This window comes from Delphinus delphis, chromosome 6, assembly GCF_949987515.2.
Source record: "Delphinus delphis chromosome 6, mDelDel1.2, whole genome shotgun sequence".
NCBI lineage: Eukaryota > Metazoa > Chordata > Mammalia > Artiodactyla > Delphinidae > Delphinus > Delphinus delphis.
The window spans coordinates 99,223,824-99,235,874 of record NC_082688.1 but is presented as its reverse complement, the minus strand read 5'-3'; positions in this window follow the sequence as shown (position 1 = coordinate 99,235,874).

Sequence of the window (12,051 nt, the reverse complement as noted above, 5' to 3'; positions counted from 1 at the left end):
CTTCCCTTCTGATTTCAGTTTGTCATGAATATTATCTGACACTCATCAATTGACGAAAATCACAAATGCCACTCTCTGCAGCTGGCAGGAAATGAATTAGCAACATTTCCTGGAATACACCCAAATTTGCTGAAAAATAAAAATTTGTTAATGTGATCCCAGGTCCTGAAATTTCTTCCATTGTGACTAATGGAAAGTTTAAGGAACCTGAGAGATGGAAAAGTCTTCAGTTATCATCTAACCTAACCCTTAATATTACGGATGAAGGGGCTGAGACCCTGATACATAGTTTCTCCAACACTTTATAGGGCTTACTTTGAACTTAAATGTAAACTAAAAAGAGAAGTAAGCCAATATTTACCAAGGAAACAAATGCGATGATGTATTTATGCAGGCATAATTTTTTTTGTTGTTCTTTTGGCGGTACGCAGGCCTCTCACTGATGTGGCCTCTCCCGTTGTGGAGCACAGGCTCTGGACGCACAGGCTCAGCGGCCATGGCTCACGGGCCTATCCGCTCCACGGCATGTGGGATCTTCCTGGACCAGGGCACGAACCCATGTCCCCTACATCGGCAGGTGGACTCTCAACCACTGTGCCACCAGGGAAGCCCATATGCAGGCATCATCTTAAAGTATGATTCTCAACAAAGCAAACAAACATCCCCATCAGCAGAAGTAGAGCTTGGGGAAACACAAGGAAAGGAGGAAGTGACCTGGGACCTCCCCTGGCCAAACAGTATGCCAAAAACTTACTAATTTGCATACAATATGACAGCATTGCCATCAAGCTAGGTGTAAGTTTTCAGATCACTAGATAGTCTCTGAAATGAGCCAGTTTATCATGTATCATTCCATTTGCCTCAATAGCTTCTCCAGTTACATTTGCTATCATGAGGATGTTACTACTATCCCCCAATACTACTACTATTGGCTGCCTTTTTGGCCAAGAGAAGTTCCATACTGTTAACCTATGTTAAAGACAGATAGAACTGTGCAAAACAAACAAACGCCCCGAACTGAGATGTGCCAGTATGTTAAATAACAATGAATTTGACCCTGTATGTGAGTCAGCCAAACATAGGGAAATGGTTTCATACAAAACTGTGGTTGGCAGCATAGATTCCCAGGGAAGGTTAAGCCTTGACTGTGCCACTTATTAGACCAGCATGACCTTAGGCAAGTCACAAATCTCTTGTTTCAAAATTTTGTATATTGATTATATATTACTTTCATAGGAAGGAATAATTAAATGTGTTAACTGAAAAAAAAAAAGATTTACTCTCTCAGCAGCAATATGCAATACATATTTGAATACATATGTGAATATGCAATACAGTATTTTTAATTATAGTTGCCATGCTGTACATAACATCCTCAGGACTTTTTATTTTATAACTGGACATTTATACCTTTCAACCCCGTTCAATCATTTCTCCCACCTCCTTGCCCCCAATCTCTGGCAACCACCAATCTGTTCTTTTTATCTATGTGCTTAGTTTTTTTGTTTTTATTTGTCTTTTTAGATACCACATATAAGTGAAGTCATACAGTATTCATCTTTGTCTGACTTATTTCACTTAGCATAATGTCCTCAAGGTCCAACCATGTCACAAATGGCAAGATTTCATCCTTTCTTATGAATGAGTAATATTCCATTTTGTGTGTGTGTGTGTGTGTGTGTGTGTGTGTGTGTGTGTGTGTGTGTGTGTATCACATTTTCTTTATCCATTCATCCATCAGTAGATACTTAGGTTGTTTCCATATCTTGGCTATTTAAATAATGCTGCAATGAACATGGGGGTGCATTCATCTTTTGGAGTTAGCATTTTTATTTTCTTTGGATAAATACCCAGAAATCGAATTGCTGGATTATATGGTTGTTCTATTTTTAAATTTTTTAAAAAGAAATAAAATGCATATCTATCCAACCAGTAGAGGGAAAAAAATAATAAAATGAGAAAAACACAATCAATCCAAATAAAAAAGGCAAGAAAGAAGAAAAATAAGTCACAGAAAAATCCGGACAAAGAGAAAGCACAAAATAAGTGGTAGAAATAAATCTAACAGTGTTAATAATTACAATAAACATAAGTGGGCTGAACTTTCTAGGTAAAAGGCAAAGATTACCAAACTAGATTTAAAAACAAAATCCACCTATACGGTGTTTAAAAGAAAAAGATAGACATAAAACATAATAATAGAGAAAGACTGCAAGTCAAATGGTTAAAAGGAACAGAGCAGGCAAGGAAGGAAGGAAGGGAGGGAGGGAGGAAGGAAAGAAGGAAGGGAGGAAGTGCAAGTCACCATGACTTTGGTGAACAGTTCTTCTTTGCTACGAGCCAACTGGCATTCATCCACCCAATGGAATGACTGAGCAATGGCCAGGGGAATGATGGTGAGATCTGATGGGTGTTTTGTGTAGAAGGGACAGGAGCGAGGACCAAGCCCTGTTGTTTCCAACAGGCTCTCAGCTGAGATTAAAGAGAACGGTGATTAAATCAAGGTCCAACCGTCTTGCAGGGAATGGCCAACTCAGCAGTCAGGTCAACTTAAAGGGCTTGCCACAGTTGGAGAGAACCAGGGTGTCTTCTTTTCTGAGGAAGCTCCAGAGGCAATTCTCCAGAGACAAATCATTAATGTCCCTCCCTGTCCCATGCCCCCATCCCGGGGACCAAAGTGGTCCTCCCTGGTACCTAAGTCAGTACTCTCCTTCCACTGGGTCCCATTCCAATAAATTTACCCTTTGTCACACCTAGACCTTTTGTTCAGAAGGATCAGGTAAAAGAGGGACAAGTGTATTTTTAAAAAAATTTAATCAGTTGTGCTTCTAGTGTCTCTTTAATTTACAGCAACTCAGGACAAAAGAAATATCTAAAAATTCCATTTATTAAGTTGTCAGATCCAATTATCTTAACACATATTTATGTTGTCACAGTTTTGTAGCCATATGAAAAAAATACATATAAATTGAAAGAAAAAAATAATACGTTTATTCTATTTTAAAGAACAGTAGTCTCCCCTTATCCACAGTTTCACTTTCTACAGTTTCAGTTACCCTCTGGCAACTGCTGTCTCAAAATGTTAAACAGAAAATTCCAGAAATAAACAATTCATAAGTTTTAAATTGTGCACCATTAAATGAATAGTATGATGAAATCTCACACCACCCCGCTCTGTTCTACCTAGGATGTGAATCATCCCTTTGTCCAGCATATTCATGCTGTATACACTGCCTGTTAGTATAGGAAAAAACATAGTATATATAAAGTTGAGTACTATCTTAGATTTCCGGCATCCACTTGGAACATGTCCCCCGAGGATAAGGGAGACTACTGCAATCATATTTACTTCCCTGGGACGTGCTGGGTACCATACAACTTCTCAAACCTTGGAATCAGATTGGGCACTACCATACTCATTTCCTGTACCACACTGATATTCATGCAGTATTTGCTTTTTATCACACCAACTGCAGAAAACCCAACTTTGCAAAGATATGACATTATCAAAAGGAAAACAATCTAATGTTGCAGTCATGATCTACCTTGTACTAGTAAGTTGCGTAGTTTCCGACAGATGATGAGTATCACTGTGTTTCCCTTGCACTTTTAAAATACAGTTGACCCTTGAACAACATGTGGGGCTGGGGCACCAACCCTCTGCACATTCGAAAATCTGCGTGTAATTTATAGTCAGTCTTCTCTATACGTGATTCGTCTGTACCCAAGTTTCCACATCCACGGATCCAACCAACCACAGATTGTGTAGTACCATAGCATTACTATTGAAAAAAACCCACATACACGTGGACCAGTGCAGTTCAAGCCCATTTATTCAAGGGTCAACTGTATTCTACGGTGCTCCATGGGCTTGCTGCCGAGGCACCCTGGGGTGTCTCAGAACACAGTTTAGGAACTGTGGGTCTAGTACAGAATTATTATTCAGTTTGGGGGACAAAATTCTTGGGGGAAAAAATTCAAACTCAGATTGTCACACTTGATATTACTTCGTGGTTTGAATGTCAGCAAACTGCACAAAGAGTTAATATTTTTTTAAAAACTTAGCATTAAGTTTGAAATCCCTAGGTCTTTCTTTTGGCTGGGCAGCTACTAGAGGGTGAAGCACTCAGGCCTGCTGGGGTTGCCATTAGGTGAAAGAAAGAAACATTGGACATAGAAGGGAATCCCAATTTCTCAAAATAGGTCTACATAACACTCCACCTTTTCATCCTGATTAGTACCCAGGGAGCGGTCAAGAACAAAAGATCACTTTCTAAGAATAGTCACAGTTAGTGGCCATGCTGCCTTGTTAACACACATGGATCAGGAAGAGGTGATAGACATAGGGTCAAAAATCCCTTTGAGTTGACTTTTGAGGAGGCTCTTCCAATGCTTAACAAGCCCAGATGCCTGTGGATGGTGGCCTGTGCAGAAAGTCCATCAAATACCGTGACTGGCTTGCGAGTCCATTGCAATCAAAGATGCATCATCATCAGACTGCAAACGTCTGGAAAGCCAGAAATGTAGCAAAGATTCATTCCAAGGACCACAGTGGTCTGGGCAGAGTCAGCTGATTGTACTGAGACAGCAACACTGCAACCTGAAAAACTGTCAACAGTGGTGAGCCCCAGGAGTGGGGCACAGGTTCGACGGCTTTGCCCTGTGCAATGGGCCTCCCTCACCGAGACCAACAGTTCAACTTTTATTAGGACGTGCGGGCCCAGCACGCAGTAGTAGTGTGTGCATCTTAAACATAGAGTCATTTGCCTGGTGCCCAGTCTACGGTGGTGGGTATGTTGCATGTCTGGTTCAGTGATCGGTCCAGGCAGCAAAGGTGGCTGCCTGGGCAGTGCAGGCTCAATCCACAGCTTGATTCCAGTCGGTCTCATCAGAGAATGGGTCCTCACCATGGGAACCTATAGGAGTCACCCAGATGGTTCCATTAGCAGCCGTGATTTTTTTCCATAGTTGATGGCCCCAAAGAGGGAAATCTTTAATCTGCCACTCTGTAGTTTTCCAAGTGGCAGACCAAATGGCTAGGACATTGTCAACAGCCCAAACAAGAGTTAGCAAAAATATAACAAGCTTCGTCAAGGAGTATTGGCTGGAGCCGTGAGGATAGCTTTGAGTTCTGCCTACGGAGCAGAGAGACCACATCTGTTTTCTGTTCCAAGTAGATGGCGCGGATGCTGAACAGCCACAGCGTGGTGTCTACCCAGTGGACACCATGGGTTTTAGCTTAGCCGAACCATCAGCGAACCAGGCCCAGGCATTTAGAAGAACCACTGTGGAATGGAAGCCCCACTGAGCAAGTGACTTTGCTTCAGGCTGTGGAATGGAGGATAACATTTCCCCCAAAGGGATGGCTGTCTGTTTGTCATGTAAAGCTGAAAACCCCACTGGGGCCAGGCCAGCTGGAGACCTAAATACACCGTTTCCATCTGACAAGGGAGATTTATTGGGCCCTCCCCACACTGTTAGTTATTAAGTCCCAGTTACCCTACCCCTCAAAATATCAGTCACAAGGCCTCTATGTGTGTTTAACACTCTCGGGTGTTCACTTTTGAAAAGAACCCAAGAGCAAGGTAAGAGATGTTTTTCAAAAGAGGTGTACCTCTTAGCACCATTAGGGAGGCAACAAACCCCATCAGTGGATGCCCCCCAGGGGAGGCTGCCTCCCAAATGTTCTGATCAGAAAAATGATCAATCAGAAAGATTTTTAGCTCAAAGGGATCATAGAGGGCTTCCCTGGTGGCGCAGTGGTTGAGAGTCTGCCTGCCAATGCAGGGGACACGGGTTCGAGCCCTGGTCTGGGAGGATCCCACATGCTGCGGAGCAACTGGGCCCGTGGGCCACAACTACTGAGCCTGAGCATCTGGAGGTTGTGCTCCGCAACGAGAGGCCGTGACAGTGAGAGGCCCGCGCACCGCGATGAGGAGTGGCCCCTGCTCGCCGCAGCTAGACAAAGCCCTCACACAGAAACGAAGACCCAACACGGCCAAAAATAAATTAATTAATAAATTAATTTTAAAAACCAAAAAGGGATCATAGGGTTGTGGGGTCTCAAAGGCACTAGCACCTCTCTACATGCAGCAACTCCCCACAGGTATCATCCCTTCTGGCGTTTATGAGAATTCACGGAATGTTCATGGAAAACACCAATGTCAATTACACACCCAGCAGTGGAAGCCACGAGGACAGTCCACTGAATTGGCCCAAAGCCCTGCCCACAAGATTGGCCAGCTCCTTTCTTGTCCCTGGAAAAGTGAGGGCCATTCTTCCCTTGGGAGGATGCCTGGAAGACTTCAAAAGTCTTTTTTGCACTTGCTCAGAAATGCAATTATCAATACTTTAGCACACACAGCCTTCACACAATAGCAGTCATTCCTTCATTCTTTCAACTAACATTTGTTTGGTGTCTATTATGTACAAGGCACTATTTTAAGTTCTGGAGACACAGTAATGAACAAAACAGTCTCTCATAGCTTATGTTCTAATGGGAATATCAGACAAAGAAAAAAGGAAATAGATAATATGTCAGATGGTGATAAATGCTATGGAGAAAAAGAGCAAGGAAAGGGGCAGAAGGAGTAGAAGTGGAACTTTCCTAATTTAAGCAGGATGGTCAGGGAGAGTCTCAGAGACCTGAAGGGAATGAGGAAACAAGACATGAAGGTTTCTGGGGAAAGTGGGTTCTAGGCGGGGGGGGGGGGGAAATAATGCAAAACCCCTGAAGCTGGAGCCTGCCTACTCTTTTACATAAGAAATGGACTGAGTGGAATGACCCAGAAGAGCTGGACACGAGGTCACAGGGATCATAGGAGGATCCCATGAGGTCTTGTAGCTTGAACAGGCTTGGCTTTTACTCTGAATGAGATGGGAAGTGGTATAATATGGTACATTTTACCAGGGTGTCTCTGGCTGCTGTGCTGAGAACAGACTGGTGGCGTGGGGGGGCGCGTAGAAGCAGGCAGATCATTTAAGAAGCAATTGTAAAAAAATCCCGCAAGAGAGGATGTTAGTTTGGTCAAGGGTAATAATGCTGGATAAGTAGGAAGAAGTGATAACATTTGGGATAGATTTTTTTTAATGATTATTTTGAAAATATAACAACACCATTATCATACCAAAAAAACAAACAATAATAATTTAATATCATCAAATATCTAGTCAACATGCCAACATTCCTGATTGCCTCATGATTTTTTAAAAAATTTGTTAAAAATATCAAAGATAAACAAAGCCAGGTATTAGTTAAAATGGTGAAAACAGGTTTTATTCAGTAGCTACTGACAGTAGGCAAAAAAGTTGAGCTCCATCCTGATTTGCAAAGAGGAATTGTAAAGGGAGAATGGGGACAGGACTCAAGTGAAAAATTACAAAGGGTTGGTCACTGTAAACGTGATTAGGCCAGCAGTGACTGCTGGCGATTATGGAAGTTAGGATTCTATCCTCCCAGAGACTGGAAGCCCTCTCCTTCCGGATAATTACATTTCAAAGGAATGGCTTTCGGGTCCTTAAGACAAGACGCTCCGCAGTTATAGAAGATACATATCATCTCAAAGGGACAGAGGAAGGATTCACAATTATAAGCCCTTTTTGAGTAAATGCTCTAATAAAGGGAGGCCAGGGGACTATGTCAGGTGTTAGCTAAAACAAACAGCAAAGTTTTTTGACAAACAACAAATTTTTTTGACAGCTCTGAGCTTTTCCAAACAGGCACTCAAAACAGGCTGGGTGGTCCCAGAGACATGGCCTTAAACTGCTAGAGGCCATGTTAAAGTTTGGTGGAGACTCTCCTAGTGCAGGGTTTTTGTTTGTTTGTTTGTTTGTTTTGGTTTGGCCGCAACATGCAGCTTGGAACCCATGCCCCCTGCAATGGAAGCGCAGTGTCATAACCACTGGACCACCAGAGAATTCCCAGTGCAGGAGTTTGAATGGAGTCTTCACGCTGAGATTCACTGCAGTTCTCAGAATCGCTATCCAAATAAGGTTCATACAAATAATGTCATTTGCAGCAACATGGATGGACCTAGAGATTATCATACTCAGTGAAGTAAGTCAGAAAAAGACAAATACCATATATCACTTATATGTGGATCTAAAATATGACACAAATGAACTTATCTACAAAACAGAAACAGACTCACATAGAGAACAGACTTGTGGTCGCCAAGGGAGAGGGTTGGGGGAGGGATAGTTCAGGAGTTTGGGATTAGCAGATGCAAACTATTATATATAAAATGGATAAACAACAAGGTCCTATTGTATAGCACAGGGAATTATGTTCAATATTCTGTAATAAACTGTAATGAGAAAGAATATGACAATGTATATATATATATATATATGTATATATATATATATATATATATATAACTGAATCACTTTGCTATATACCAGAAACTAACACAACATTGTAAATCAACTATGCTTCGATCAAATTTTAAAAAATAAAATTAATACAAATAAGGTTCATACATTGCATTGTATGATTGACATTATATCCTAAATCTCTTTTTATCTGTAGGTTCCTCCTTCATTCTTTTTTCCCTTACAATTTGTTGAAGAACCTGAGTCATTTGTCCCACAGATTCAAGGCTTTGCTGACAGGACTCTCATGGGTTATTTTAAGATGTTTCTTTGTCCCTGTATTTCCCAAAATTGGTAGTCAGGGGTGAGTTGCCTGCCAGACATGCAAGAAGAGATGAGGGAGTGGCAGTTGGATGTAAGGTTGGGAGAGGGGTCTCAGCTGCAGATAATAAATTGGGAGTCATAGGCATGGAGAGTTTAAAGCCATGATTCTAAGTGAGATGGCTGAGGGAACGAGAGTAGACAGGCAAGAGATATGCTCTAAGGCCTGATGGGGAGGTACCAGGAAAGGAGATGGAGAGCACATCCAGTGAGACAAGAAGGAACAGTTAGGACAGTGACCCTGAAGCCAAGAAAGGAAGGTATTTAAGGAAGGGAAGAGTGATCAACTATGTCAAATGTGATAATAGATTCAGTAACATAAGGATGGCAAGTTTACTATTGAGTTTGGCACTGGTGACCTTGAGAAGAGCTGTTGGGAGGAGTGGTGAAGGCAGATTGGAATGGGTTCAAGAGAGAATGGATGAGAGGAAGTGGAGATAAACAAAGACAACTCTTTCAAGAAGTTTTGCTGCAGGGCCTCCCTGGTGGTGCAGTGGTTAAGAATCCGCCTGCCAATGCAGGGGACACGGGTTCAAGCCCTGGTCCAGGAAAACTCCACATGCCACGGAGCAACTAAGCCCGTGCGCCACAACTACTGAGCCTGCGCTCTAGAGCCCACGAGCCACAACTACTGAGCGTGCATGCCACAACTACTGAAGCCCATGCGCCTAGGGCCCATGCTCCGCAACAAGAGAAGCCACCGCAATGAGAAGACCGTGCACCACAACAAACAGTAGCCCTCGCTCACCTCAACTAGAGAGAGCCCGTGCGCAGCAACGAAGACCCAATGCAGCCAAAAATAAATAAATAAATAAATAAATAAATGTATTAAAAAACAAGTTTTGCTGCAAACGGGAGCAGAGAAAAGAGGTGATAATTGGAGATGAATGCTACCTCAAAGGAAAATTTATTTTCAAGATGGATCCCTAAGAGCCTATTTGGATCGTGTGACACTGACCTAATAGAGGGAAATAGATGTGTGTGTAGGGGGTTGCTGGAACACTAACCTTTGAGTAGGTAAGACGGATGGAATCTAGGGCTCCTGTGAAGGGTCTGATCTCCGCGAGGAGGACAGACAGTTCATCCATAGTAACAGGCCAGACGGTGCACCTGGACACAGCTGCAAACAGACTGACAGATACAGTAGTGGGAACACGTGGTGTTCTGACTGCTTCTATTTTCTTACTGCGGTAAGAAGCAGGGTCACCAGCTGAGAGTGGGGTGTTGGAGGTTTGAGAACACAGTACTCTCTGGGGAGTGCGAGGAGTAAATGGACAAGGAAAATGTGCTAGATTATTGGTCTTGAAGTGAGATGACTCAGCATGGTGTCAGGTGCTTCTCCAGCCAGGTTTAAGCCCTCAGGAGAGATGCAGAGTAGGCAGAGATTTAGATTTACCCAGAAGTGGGCTTTTGTCCTATGAGTAAACAGGAGAGAGGGGAAAGGACACTGAGAGTGTATGCAAGGAAGTGGTTATAACGACAGCACACTATATCTGTGCCGGCAGTTGAGGGTTTGCTTACACAAGCGATGTAAATTGGAAGCTCTTCTCTGTCACAATTGAGACCAGTAGATGTTCAGTTATTCTTAAAGCAAGTGAAATAGATGTGCCAGAGGCTGCTGGTTGATCCTTAGTATCCAGTTTCCTTCTTTCATGATAATGAATCTTGATTTTTAGGAGGGTGCCTGCTCATTCCAGATCAAGACCGCATTTCTCAGCCTCCTTGGAGGCTGATGCTATATCACTACTTTCTGGACAATGGTGTGTACAATCACCCCTCCATATCCCAGGGGAATTGGCTCCAGGACCCCCTGCTGACATCTAAATCCATGGATGCCCAATCCCTTACAGTCAGCTCAAGTCCCTTCCATATCCCCACATAAGTGGACCCATACAGTTCAAACCTGTGTTGTTCAAGGGTCAACTGTAATCATAAACGTTATGGGACAGCTCTTAGGTGTCTTCCTTAAAGAAGATATAATACTGAATACATGCCCTGTCATTTGGCAAGGGGTGGGGGGATGGGGAAATATGTAAACCTTTCATTCATCTGGCTGCCAGGGGTGGGGATGCAATGAACAGAGGTCTGGTTTCAATTTAGAAGTTGAGGCTGAGCCACACCCTAGACACCATGGGAAGGTAAGCTGGAAGGAGCGGAGACCCTTGGGGCTCTGTAGAGCAGAGCTGCCATACCCCTTCAGACTGTGCATCTTTAGATTTTTATGAGAGACAAGTCTATTTGGTTAAGCCACTGTTATTTCGGGGCTCTATGTCTCTTAGCTGAACCTAATCTTAACTGATATTTTGGGGAAAAATTTTAATACAAGAAATGTATCTATTTTAGGGCTTCCCTGGTGGCGCAGTGGTTGCGAGTCCGCCTGCCGATGCAGGGGACGCGGGTTCGTGCCCCGGTCCGGGAAGATCCCACATGCCGCGGAGCGGCTAGGCCCGTGAGCCATGGCCGCTGAGCCTGCGCGTCCGGAGCCTGTGCTCCGCAACGGGAGAGACCACAACAGTGAGAGGCCCGCGTACCGCGTACCGCAAAAAAAAAAAAAAAAAAAAAAAAAGAAATGTATCTATTTTAAATATTTTAACTTAACACTTATAAATGGACATTCATCCCCTTCTGGTGTAGGGACAAGTCCTCTTCTTTGAGTACGGGTCCACTGATTAGCATTCCATGAAAATTACACACACCTACAATGCACTGCTAAGATCACCAGTTTTGATGTCTCCAAAAGCAGAATGTGAAGTCAAAGCACTAGACACCTGGCGGGGAAATGTGAATGCAGAATTACTTTAGATAATTATGATTGCCCCCGCCTTTACGTTATCTTGCCTAAACTTAATTCAATGGTAGTATTTAGTGACTCACGTTTATTCTTTCCAAAGCATTTACCTTGGTTTACACAGAAATAAGAACTTTATTTTAGCACTTATATTTCATCAGTTTATATATTTAAATTATGTACTTACCTTATTTTCATCAGAAATACTTCCTTCTAATCCTCATATTTTATTAGTTTATACCATGTTTAACTGAATTATGTAAGTACAATAGTGAACACAACTGGCAAAAGCAAGCTTGGGAAAAACACAACTGACTTTTGGAAAGCATATAACCCAACCGCGGGGACAGCGTGTTCTTTACACATCAACTCCCTTTGATGTCTGACAGAGGGAAGAGAGGAAACATTAGTTATCTACCCTGAGGGTCAGCTGAGTACAGGTCAGGTCTCTACTCAGCATCTTTTTATATTTATATAGTTCAAAACCAGAATCTTGATTAATACATTAACTTTACAAATGCACAAGCAACTCTTACACACTGTTGATGGGCATGTGGACAGGTGCAAAC